The sequence below is a fragment of the Ahaetulla prasina genome, chromosome 6, assembly GCF_028640845.1.
Source record: "Ahaetulla prasina isolate Xishuangbanna chromosome 6, ASM2864084v1, whole genome shotgun sequence".
Classification (NCBI taxonomy): domain Eukaryota; kingdom Metazoa; phylum Chordata; class Lepidosauria; order Squamata; family Colubridae; genus Ahaetulla; species Ahaetulla prasina.
Window position 1 is genome coordinate 17,195,497 of NC_080544.1, and position 12,239 is coordinate 17,207,735.

The window sequence follows — 12,239 nt, forward strand, 5'->3', positions numbered from 1 at the left end:
ATTCCTCTGTAGAACTGGATCAGCAGCTCCTTGGGCAGTTTGAACTTCCTGAGTTGGCGCAGAAAGAACATTCTTTGTTGTGCTTTTGTGATGACGTTTTTGATGTTAGCTGTCCATTTTAGATGGGCATTACGGAGACCTGGTTGGGTCCAGAGGGGGGGGTTCCCCTAGTTGAGCTGTGCCCTCCAGGTTTCCGAGCATTTCATCAGCCGAGGGCCCAAGGTAGGGGTGGGGGGGTGGCGGTTGTTATTAAGGAAGATCTAGAGCCGAGGGAGGCCACTGTTCCTCAGATTGCCGGCTGTGAATCCCTCTATGTGCGGTGGGGCCATAGGAATCAGTTGGGCTTGTTAATCGCGTACCTGGCTCCTTGCTGCGTGACCACAGCCCTGCCTGAGCTGTTGGAGGTACTTGCCGCTGTGGCGGTTGAGACCCCCAGACTTATAGTCATGGGGGATTTCAACCTTCCATCAGCTGGCTTGTTATCGACGGCAGCTCGGGAGTTCCAGGCTTCCATGACGGCCTTGGACTTGATTCGAGTAAATGATGGCCCTACGCACATGGGGGGAGGCATGCTGGATCTGATTTATATCTCTGGACAGTGGTTAAATGATCTGGAATTAGATGATTTAGTAACAGAACCAATGTCATGGTCCGATCATTTTCTCCTTCGCCTAGATTTCCGAACCGCCACTCACCATCGCAGGGAGATAGAACCTATACGTTGGTTCCGTTCCAGGCGGCTGATGGACCCCGAGAGGTTCCTAACGGAGCTTGGGCCATTTCCTGCGGATCTGGCCCACGGCACGACTGAGGAACTAGTTGTGGCCTGGGAACAGGCCGCGGCTGGGGCCTTGGACCGTGTCGTGCCTTTGCGGCCTCTGACCCGGCGCAGATCTCGTCCGGCACCTTGGTTCTCCGAGGGGCTGAGGGAGATGAAACGCCGGAGAAGACGCCTAGAGAGCACCTGGAGGTCCAGTCGTTCTGAAGCTGATCGGACACTAGTTAGGTCCTATTCTAGGACCTACCTAGTGGCAATGAGGGAGGCGAGGCGTTCTTACGCCTCCACCCTCATTGCGTCGGCAGATAACTGCCCGGCCGCCCTGTTTTGGGTGACCCGCTCCCTCCTTCACCAGGAGGTGCGGGATGACCCTTTGCAGGGACGAGCCGAGGAGTTTAGTGGTTATCTATACGATAAAATCGCTCAGCTCCGGGATGGTCTGGACCAAAATTGGGATGATCCAAGCGAGGGAGAGGAGACACGTCTTGTTGAGCCGGTTTGGGATGAGTTTGACCCTGTGGCTCCCGAGGACGTGGACAGGTTGTTGGGGAGGCTTCATGCCACGACATGTTTACTGGACCCGTGTCCTTCCTGGCTGGTACTGGCCACTCAGGAGGTGACACGAGGCTGGCTCCAGAGGATTATCAATGCTTCTCTGTTGGAAGGGGTTTTCCCTGCCACCTTGAAAGAGGCGGTGGTGAGACCCCTCCTCAAGAAGCCCTCCCTGGACCCAGCTATTTTGGGTAATTATCGTCCAGTCTCCAACCTTCGCTTCGTTGCGAAGGTTGTAGAGAGTGCGGTGGCGCGACAGCTACCCCAATACCTGGATGAAGCCGTCTATCTAGACCTGTTTCAGTCCGGCTTTCAACCCGGATACAGCACGGAGACAGCTTTGGTCGCATTGGTGGATGATCTCTGGCGGGCCAGGGACAGGGGTTATTCCTCTGCCCTGGTCCTATTAGACCTCTCAGCGGCTTTTGATACCATCGACCATGGTATCTTGCTGCGCCGGTTGGGGGGATTGGGAGTGGGAGGCACCGTGTATCGGTGGTTCTCCTCCTATCTCCCCGACCGGCCGCAGACGGTGTTGACAGGGGGGCAGAGGTCGACCGCGAGGTGCCTCACTTGTGGGGTCCCGCAGGGGTCGATTCTCTCGCCCCTGCTGTTCAACATCTACATGAAGCCGTTGGGTGAGATCATCAGTGGCTTCGGGGTGAGATACCAACAGTACGCTGATGACACCCAGCTGTACTTTTCCACCCCGGGCCACCCCAATGAAGTTGTTGAAGTGCTGTCCCGGTGTTTGGAAGCCGTACGGGTCTGGATGGGGAGAAACAGGCTCAAGCTTAATCCCTCCAAGACAGAGTGGCTGTGGATGCCGGCATCCCGATTCAGTCAGCTGCAGCCGCGGCTGGCTGTTGGAGGCGAGTTACTGGCCCCAAAGGACAGGGTGCGCACCTTAGGTGTCCTCCTGGATGATCGGCTGTCATTTGAAGATCATTTGACGGCCGTCTCCAGGAGGGCCTTCCACCAGGTTCGCCTGGTTCGGCAGTTGCGCCCCTTCCTTGATCGGGATGCCTTGTGCACAGTCACTCATGCGCTCGTTACCTCTCGCTTGGATTATTGTAATGCTCTCTACATGGGGCTCCCCTTGAAGTGCACTCGGAGGCTTCAGTTAGTCCAGAATGCAGCTGCGCGGGTGATAGAGGGAGCTACGCGCAGCTCCCATGTAACACCGCTCCTGCGCAGACTGCACTGGCTACCTGGGCCTTTCGAGTGCACTTTAAGGTGTTGGTTACGACCTTTAAAGCGCTCCATGGCTTAGGGCCTGGGTACTTACGGGACCGCCTGCTGTTACCACATGCCTCCCACCGACCCGTATGCTCTCACAGAGGGACTTCTCAGGGTGCCGTCCGCCAAACAATGTCGGCTGGCGGCCTCCAGGGGAAGGGCCTTCTCTGTGGGGGCTCCCACTCTGGAACGAGCTTCCCCCGGGTTTACGCCAAATACCTGACCTTCGGACTTTCCGCCGCGAACTGAAGACACACCTTTTCATCCGCGCGGGGCTGGCTTGAATTGAATTTTAATGTCAAATTTTTATCAATTTTAAATGGGGTTTTTTAATGTATGGTAAATTTTAAATTTCCGGGCTAATTTAAATAAGTTTTTTAAATCGCATTTTAAATTGTACTTTGTATTGTTTGTTTTATTTTGCCTGTACACCGCCCTGAGTCCTTCGGGAGAAGGGCGGTATAAAAATCAAATAAATAATAATAAAATAAATAATCTTGCAATATGGTAGAACCTAGAAATCTTGAAGGTCTCTACTGTTGATACTGTGTTGTCTAGTATTGTGAGAGGTGGAAGTATGGAAGGGTTTCTCCTAAAGTCTACCATCATTTCTACGGTTTTGAGTGTGTTCAGTTCCAGATTGTTCCAATTGCACCACGAGGTGTGACCGGAACAATCATAAGACTCATCGCATACTCTCCAGGACTTTTCAAAAGTAAAAAGAATATAACAAAAGAAACCTCTGTTATTGTTCTTAGGATTGTTTGTTCTTTCTGAGTATTCATTTTCCTTTTACCAGTTTTCTTTTTTCCCTAAGGTAGCCAACTCCCATCTTCAGGAATTTGATCTTGAGATGCTTTGCCAGTTTTAGCTATTTGCTTGTTATTACAATGGGTTTGATGACTTGTCAGCTCTGAACAATAATTTAAAATTAAAGTTTACCATAGATTTCTTTTAGTCCGTTCTCATTATATATCCAATCCTCTTTAAATCCACACTTTTTATTTGGCATCCCTAGCTTTTTTATATACAGATAGGTAGCTGACTGTTCTGTAGTTCAATATAGTTTCATTTCATTTTCCATTATGTATAATATCCTCTGACTTTGGGAGATGAAAAAGTTTATCTTTTTAAAACCAAGGGAGAAATTGCTGTCCCTCCACCCACCCACCCCTTTTCAACTAGGGCTGTGCATGCAACTTGACGAAAGCCAAATATGACCTAAACCAATGTTTCTCAACTTCAATAACTTTTAAGTCGTGTGGACTTCAACTCCCAGAATTCTTCAATTCCTTTAAATGCTGGCTGGGGAATTAGGGCTGCCTTAACACATAGGCCTGATGGGCACTTGCCCGTGGGCCCCATGAGCATAGGGGCCCCATACTAATCTGTGTATGTTAACCCTTCAATGCATCATATAAATGTCTAGCTTAATGGAAAGAAGGACTAGGGGAGACATGATAGCAGTCTTCCAATATCTCAGGGGCTTCCTCAAAGAAGAGGGAGTCAAGCTATTCTCCAAAGCACCTGAGGGCAGGACAAGAAGCAATGGGTGGAAACTCATCAAGGAGAGAAGCAACCTAGAACTAAGGATAAATTTCCTGACAGTGAGAACAATTAATCGGTGGAACGACTTGCCTCCAGAAGTTATGAATGCTCCAACATTGGAAGTCTTTAAGAAGATGTTGGATAACCAGTTTCCTGCCTAAGCAGGGGGTTGGACTAGAAGACCTCCAAGGTCCCTTCCAACTCTGTGATTCTATTCTAAATACAGCAACTGTATGGCTTACAGACTATTATTGCGTTTTTCAAGCCTTGTGTATTGTTCAGATGTTGGAAGTGCCAATAAAATAAATATGTTTCATTTTATCGACCATTTAACATTTTTATTCCTGTGAGTAGTTGTCCTAGGGCCCCCAGTACACTGCTTTGGCTGGAGGCCCATAATGCTGTTAAGACGGCCCTGCTGGGGAATTCTTAAAGTTGCCAAGATTGAACAACACAGTAGTCAAAATGGAAATTTTATTTAGTTTGGAAATGGAACCCCGTGTAGGTCAGTTGCTGTTCTGTCCTCAGCTACTTTCACCGGCCTTATCCCACGGACCCTCTTTCGCTTGTCATCTCCCATGCACTTAAAGATGCGCAGCCAGAGATTAGCCAGTGGTGGAATCGGGATCCACAGGATCTTCTGCGGTGGCGGCTGCTCCCTGTCAGCCCCCTCTCCACCCCCCAGCCTTGGCACAGCTGAGAGGGTGGTAGTGCAGGTTAAAAAACTGCCAGTTTCTCTACATGAGGAGAGGAAGGGAAATCGTTGCCCTTGGAAATGGGCAAAAATGGGGAGGGGGAAAGGAACAGGAAAGAGGCAGTTAAGACTAGTAAAGACATTTTCACCCTCGACAAATGGCAAGGGAAGTCATTGTTGTTGTTGTTGTACATATATCATTAGCAGCAACCACTGGCAAAGAGAGGGCAGTTTGCCCAATTAGAAAAAGCAGAAGATCACGAGGGGGTCAATAAAATCGCCAGCCAAGGACTGCTTTGAAAAAAACAAACACAAAAGTGGCTTTTATAAATCAACTAGGTGTTTTTGTTTTTTTCCTCCAATTTAAGAACCGAGCCAAGTGGTAGGTGATCTTAGCAGGAGATCCGTTTGATCTTTTCATAGAGGAAACCCAGTGGTCTTGCCAGGATTATTCAAGACAACCAGAAGAAATGGTTGGATCTACATCCCCTCGATCTAGGATTAGAATCTTTATCGATGGTTAGAGAATAAAAACGGAAGTTAGAAATAAAAGGAGATCAGTGAAATATAGAATATGTTGAGAGAGAGTTGTAAACAATATGATGGTGGTTATTATGACTATTATGACTAGTACGTTTAATATTGTTATTATATTTTTATACAAAGGTACGTAAAGAGGGAGACGCGAATAGGTTTATTATGGTCAATATTAGTGTTGTAAGATCAGAGAATCAATACCAATGTCATGAATAATGTTGTCAATTTTGATTATTACTGCACAAAGATATTTTTACCCAGTCGACACACTGTTTAATGGAAGATGGAATTATTACACTAAAAAATAATTAATCAATCTCTCTATCTCTCTCTCTCCTAGGATTAGAACCTTTGGAAGGACTGTTATAGGGGAATCTCGTTGGTTGAAGAATTTGACTGCTGATTGCCTTTCATCTTTCTTCAACCCCAAACCCCAACCTATGACTATCATTAAGTGTTGTACCTTATGATTCTTGATGAACGTATCTTTTCTTTTATGTACACTGAGAGCATATGCACCAAAACAAATTACTTGTGTGTCCAATCACACTTGGCCAATAAAGACTTCAATTCAATTCAATTCAATTCTAAAATACAATGGAGTATTGTTTTTGTTTTTAATTTTTATTTTCTTAATATAAACATTCCATCTTCCCTTAAACAGTGTGTCATCTCAATACAAATATCTCTGTGCAATAACCATCAAGATTTACAACAGCACTCATTACAATATTAATTCTCTGATCTTACAACTGTAGTATTGAACATAGTAAACCTATTCATTTTTCCTTCTTAACATATCTTCTAATAAAAATATAATAATATTAAGCATAACAATCCAAATAGTCATAATAATGACAATCATATTATTTACATCTCTATCTTAACATATTTTCTACTCTTCTTTAATCTCCTTCTTTTTTCCAACTTCCATTTTTATTTTCTAATGCACATTAGAATATTAGGATACATGGAGTATGGTTATACTTATGACTGTGTAACCTTATATAACATTATGACATAAGTATGGCTATGACTGTATGCCTGTAACCTTGTTGCTGGTATCCTTGCGATTTATATTGACTGTTTCCTGGTATGATTCGATTGCTTATTTGTACTCTATGACTATCACTAAGTATTGCACTTTATGATTCTTCACAAAGATATCTTTTCCTTTTATGTACACTGCAAGCATATAAACCGAAGACCAATTCCTTGTGTGTCCAATCACACTTGGTCAATAAAGAATTTTCTTTTCTTTTCTTTTCTTTTCTTCTCTTCTCTTCTTCTATTCTATTCTATTCTATTTTATTCCATTCCATTCCATTCTCAATAAAGATTCTATTCTATTCTATTCTATTCTCAATATTCTATTCTATTCTATTCTATTCTATTCTATTCTATTCCATTCTCAATAAAGATTCTATTCTATTCTATTCTCAATATTCTATTCTATTCTATTCTATTCCATTCTCAATAAAGATTCTATTCTATTCTCAATATTCTATTCTATTCCATTCCATTCCATTCCATTCTCAATATTCCATTCCATTCCATTCCATTTTCAATAAAGATTCTATTCTATTCTATTCTATTCTATTCCATTCTCAATAAAGATTCTATTCTATTCTATTCTCAATATTCTATTCTATTCTATTCTATTCCATTCCATTCCATTCCATTCTCAATAAAGATTCTATTCTATTCTATTCCTATTCTAATTGATCTCTGGCAAATTGCAGGGACTTGCCCTGAAAAAAAAATAATAATCCAGGGCCGCATTTGCAAAAACCAGGGTGCCTGGTGCGGTACTCACTGGCTGTGCGTGTGTGGTGTGGTTGTGTGTACATTTATTACCTCCTTATCAGTGAATGGCCGCGTTCCCGCGAACCAACCCACGCCAGCCAAGCCAAGCCAAGCTTCCCAGCCCTGCGGATCGTGCCAGCCTCAGCCTTTGCGGGGTTAGTTCTCGGTCCAAGCGCGTCGGCCAAGCTCCATTCAAGCGCCGAATTCGGAAGATTGCACCGTTACTCGGGCGGGCGGGCGGGTGGCCTTTCTTAACCTACCCTGCTGGAAAAAAAAGCGAAGACCGCTGGGTCGCTTCGAGCCCCCCCACCTCCCGGCCATGCCCGGCTTCCTGCCGCTGGCCGAGAGACAAAGGCGAGCGGGCCGCCTTTCCGGCGCTGCCGCCGGCGCTCCGCCAGCAGCTCCTCTTTTCTCTCCCCAGCGCGGCCCAGGCCGCTCATTGGCGCTGGCGGATTCCGGCTCCGCTGGGCGGCCGGGACGAAAGCGCGCAGCAGCAGCAGCAGCCGCAGCAGCCTCCGCGCTCGGGCGCCGCCGGGCTGCGCTTTCGGCCTGCAAGGCGAGGCCGGCAGGAGGAGGAAGAGGAGGAGGAGGAGGCGCCGCGTAAAAGGTAAAGCTGGGAGCTAGCCAGGCCGAGCGGGGCTAAGGGGAGCTTGCGGTCCCCGAGAGGGGCGGGCCGCTGGGGCTGGGCTGGGCTGGGCTGGGCTGCCGCTCGTGCCCAGGAGCGGAGCATTGGTCAAAGGGCGGCTCGAGCTCGGCTCCTCCGCCTGCTGCTGCTGCTGCTAGAATCGTCTCTCCCGGGCTCGCCACATCCTGGCCCAGCCCTGCTCTCCTCCGCTCTCTGCTCTGGCCGGCCGAGAGGGACACGGATGGAAGTCCCTTTGAAGGTCAGCTCCCGCGCCTTGGCCGGGGCCGCGGAGGGTGGTGGTGGTGGTGGTGGGGAGAGAGCGGGATGGGGTGGGGATGGTTGTGTGTGTGAAGCCGGTGCCCTTTGCGCAGATGGGCGAGCTGGAGGCATCTCCCCGCTTCTTTTCCGGCCACTTTTGGTGCGGCCCGGGTCTTTCCTGTGCAAGAGACTCTTCTCTCACCACCACCCCCGCCGTCCCCCGCCACCGCTCCGGCCGCCTGGCTTCGCCTTCCGTGGAGCCCTGGCCGGGTAGGGTGGAAGCAAAGCGGGCTTGGTGATCGGGAGGGGAGAAACGGGGTGGCGGGGGGATGGTGGGGGTAGAAATAGTATAGCCTATTTATTGTCATTGTACATCAATGTACATCAAGAATAGAATAGAATAGAATAGGCATGGGCATGGGCATGGGCATGGGCATGGGCATAAGCATGGCATAGCAACAAATAGAAATAGAATAGAAAAAATAGAAATAGAATAGAAAGGAATAGAAGAGGAGAGGAGAGGAGAGGAGAGGAGAGGAGAGGAGGAGAGGCATAGCATAGCATAGCATAGCATCAAATAGAAATAGAATAGAAAAAATAGTAATAGAAAGAAATAGGAATAGAATAGAATAGAAAGGAATAGAAATAGAATAGAAAGGAATAGAAGAGAAGAGAAGAGGAAGAGGAGGAGACGAAAAGAGAGGAGAGGCATAGCATAGCATAGCATCAAATAGAAATAGAATAGAAAAAATAGAAATAGAAAGAAATAGAAATAGAATAGAATAGAATAGAAAGAAATAAAAATAGAATAGAAAGAAATAGAATAGAATAGAATAGAATAGAATAGAATAGAATACTTTATTGGCCAAGTGTGATTGGACACACAAGGAATTTTGTCTTTGGTGCATACGTTCTCGGTGTACATAAAAAGAGAAGATTCCTTCGTCAAGAATCATAAGGTACAACACTTAGTGATAGTCACAGGGTACAAATAAGCAATTGAATCATATATACAGCGAAATCGGTTTTAACCTCGCTGGTGCAATCCATGACAAAAACAATAAATAGAAACAGTATAAATAGTATAAAGAATAATCCCTATGCAAGTAATTGTTGGTGGAGGGGAGAAAAAGAAAGAAAAAGAAAAACTAGTGTGTGCGTGGAGTGATTGTGGTTGTGTTTAAGAGTCTGATGGTGATGGTGATGCGTGATGCGCGCCAAGGAGTTGGGAGACTTTTCCCTGCCTTTGAAATTTTCCTGCTGGAAATAATCAGTAGTATATCAGATGCTTTTTCCTGGGGACCCAGGAGAAGGACTTTAAAAAGGCTGGATAAATTCCTCCGTCGCAAAGGCGATCAGATTGGCTTGGTCTTCTTGGTTTAGCAGAGAGTTGGAAAAGCTAAAATGCTAGATGGTCGAAAAGCTAAGATGCTCGCATGCTTAGCGAGGATGCTGTGGATTGAAGTCGGTGGGGTGGAAAAAGAGGAAAGCGATGCAAAATTGAATGTTCCGGGGCTGTGGATCTCCCCACACTTTGCGGTCCAGGGAAACGGATGTTTAACTTTGTTTATCTGCAGGAGAAGGAGGAAATTCCCCGTTGCCCCAGTGCTTCTATCTATCCCTCCATTACTAATGACTCAATTGAATACAATTTCATATTTTGGTGAGAGGCGAAGAAATGACCTTTTTGGTTGTTGGCCATATTGCAATGTATGCGACAGGGCATTTCTGTCACTGCAGCCTGGCTTTTTCTTCTTACTTCTCTGTTTACTGCTGCTCATTCCTGCTGTTGGGATACAGTACATCTTGGATAGTTTTATGTGACAGCGCTGAGTGCTGGAATTGGTCTTCAGGAATGGAAAAGAAGTTGGACTTAATTATAAAGTAAAATAATCGAAGTGTTTGTTATCTAATTGCCAGCCTTGATTAGAAATAGGTTCACTTAGACATTGAAATGTGATCATATTTGATGACAAAGGTCATTTTTGATGGCATAGCTAATCGTGTTAAAAATTAGCATTAAACAACACTTCGTTATAACCTCTTGGAATTCCTCAAGTACTATATTAAGAATTTTTCCACCACAGAGTAAATTTCAGCACTCAACAATTTTCTGATTCTGTTTTCTGACTGGCAAAGGAGAGGGCAAAATGTGATGTTTCCCATCAGCAACAAACCCCTGTCGGGTATAGATGCATTTATAAACAAATATTAAGACTGCAACTTTCAGAAAACACCCAGCACTACTAAGATCATGTTTCCTGAGCATTTGTAGAGTTATAATTTTAAAGTACCCAGAGGGCATAGGTAGGAAAGATTGTCCTAAAATATGGCCAGGTATTAAAATGGTCTGAAAACAAGATGGACATATTCATCTGTTTCTCACAAAGAAGGAATCTAATCTCTTTCTCTAGTCTTAAAGAAATAGTTATAGCTTAGTGATTGCCTCATATACCGACTATTTGCAGTTGTGGCAATGATAAAAAAAGAAACTTTGGGAACAGTCCTTATATTTACAGTCTATACAAAAAAAAAAAAAGGAAAGCTGAAGTAAAATCATAAAGCGTAGTAATGGTTTTACTTAGCAGCTACCTCACTTAAGTACCAAATTGCAAGTCCCAGTTGTAGCTGCAAATGCTACTTGCATTGATGTCAATTGCAGTTCCCCACTTAATACACAGTAAAACTAAAACATACGGAGGAGAGGATTAGAAAAAAAAAATGGATGGTTCTTGGAGCTGCCGATTAAAAGATCTTTTCCAGAGTCTTTTGCAAAAGGAAACCCATTCCTGTCCTGATGGACCTGATTGTCCAATCACTTTCCTGAGTTAGCCTTTAGAGCTGTGGTGGCGAACCTACTTCTGATATACCTACTTCTGAAGTCCTCTCTGATGGCACGCGAGCTGTCGACCAAGTTGAGCTCTGTCACACGTGTGTGCGCCTCCCGCTGGCCAGCTGGTCTTTGGGTCTCTGCCATGCATGTGGAGGGGGGATGTAGGGAGCATGCAGGGGCCTTTGGCGCAAGCAATGGGTGGGGCACATGCGGGGGGCCGTGCATGCATGCATGGGGGCGGGACACATGCACGCCCACCCCCGCACACATTGCATTTTGGGGTTCGGGGGGGTACATGCTTTGGGCACTTGGTCCGGAAAAGGTTAGCCATCGCTGCTTTAGAGGATAGTGATAGAGCAGCAGGGGATACTTTGATCTACTAATAGAAGAAAATATAGGTAGTACAGGGTTGAACTGTGGAGACCTGGTGCTCTCTAAGTTTGATTGGTTGGTTGCTTTTAAACATTTCATTACCAGACTAGATAACATCTTCAGTATTAGAACGTAGAACATAGAAGAAGGTTGGAAGGGAACACTAGGTCTTCTAATCCAATCCCTTGCCCATGGCAGAAGATCCTATACCATTCCAGACTTTCTTGGGCTTGATAGGATGGATACATGTGATCATAGAAAGAATAACAGAAGAGAATAATAAAGTTGAAAGGACACCAGAGGTCCTCCAGTCCAATCCCCCCCCCCATGCAGGTGGGAGACCCTACCATTTCAGACAAATGGGCCTCCAATGTCTTCTTAAAAACTCTCAGTAATGGAATACAACTTCTGGAGGCAAGCTATTCCACTGGTTAATTGTTCTCATTGTCAGGAAATTCCTCCTTAGTTCTAGGTTGTTTCTCTCCTTGATTAGTTTCAATCCTTTGCTTCTTGTGCTGCCTTCAGATGCTTTGGAGAATAGCTTGACTCCCTCTTCTTTGGGGAAGCCCCTGAGATATCGGAAGACTGCTATCATGTCTCCCCTAGTCCTTCTTTTCATTAAACTAGACATACCCAGTTCCTGCAGCCGTTCTTCATATGTTTTAGCCTCCAGTCCCCTAGTCATCTTTGTTGCTCTTCTCTGCACTCTTTCTAGAGTCTCCACATCTTTTTTATATTGTGGCGACCAAAACTGGATGCAATATTCCAAGTGTGATCTTACCAAGGCATCATAAAGTGGTACTAGCACTTCACGTGATCTTGATTTTATCCCTTTGTTAATGCAACCTAAGACTGGATTAGCTTTTTTGGCAGCTGCAGCACACCGCTAGCTTATATTTAAATAATTGTCCACTAGGACTCCAAGATGCCTCTCACAGTTACTACTGTTGAGCCAGGTACCACCTATTCTGTATCGGTGCATTTGGTTTTTCTTGCC

The 12,239-nt window shown here is 45.6% G+C and overlaps 1 protein-coding gene across 27 annotated transcripts in view; it reads left to right on the forward strand.

Annotated features, from left to right (window-relative positions):
- The first annotated feature begins 7,420 nt into the window (after nt 1-7,420).
- SORBS1 (sorbin and SH3 domain containing 1) overlaps nt 7,421-12,239 on the forward strand; it is a 160,178-nt gene continuing 155,359 nt past the window's right edge. For 5 of the 27 annotated variants that reach the window (XM_058188972.1, XM_058188976.1, XM_058188965.1 and 2 more), the window contains exon 1: nt 7,854-8,038. The gene's annotated coding sequence lies outside the window, so the exon portion shown is untranslated. Of the gene's footprint in view, nt 7,762-7,803; nt 8,039-12,239 lie in introns of those variants that run through there. The other 22 variants (XM_058188962.1, XM_058188963.1, XM_058188967.1 and 19 more) reach the window with 11 other exon arrangements.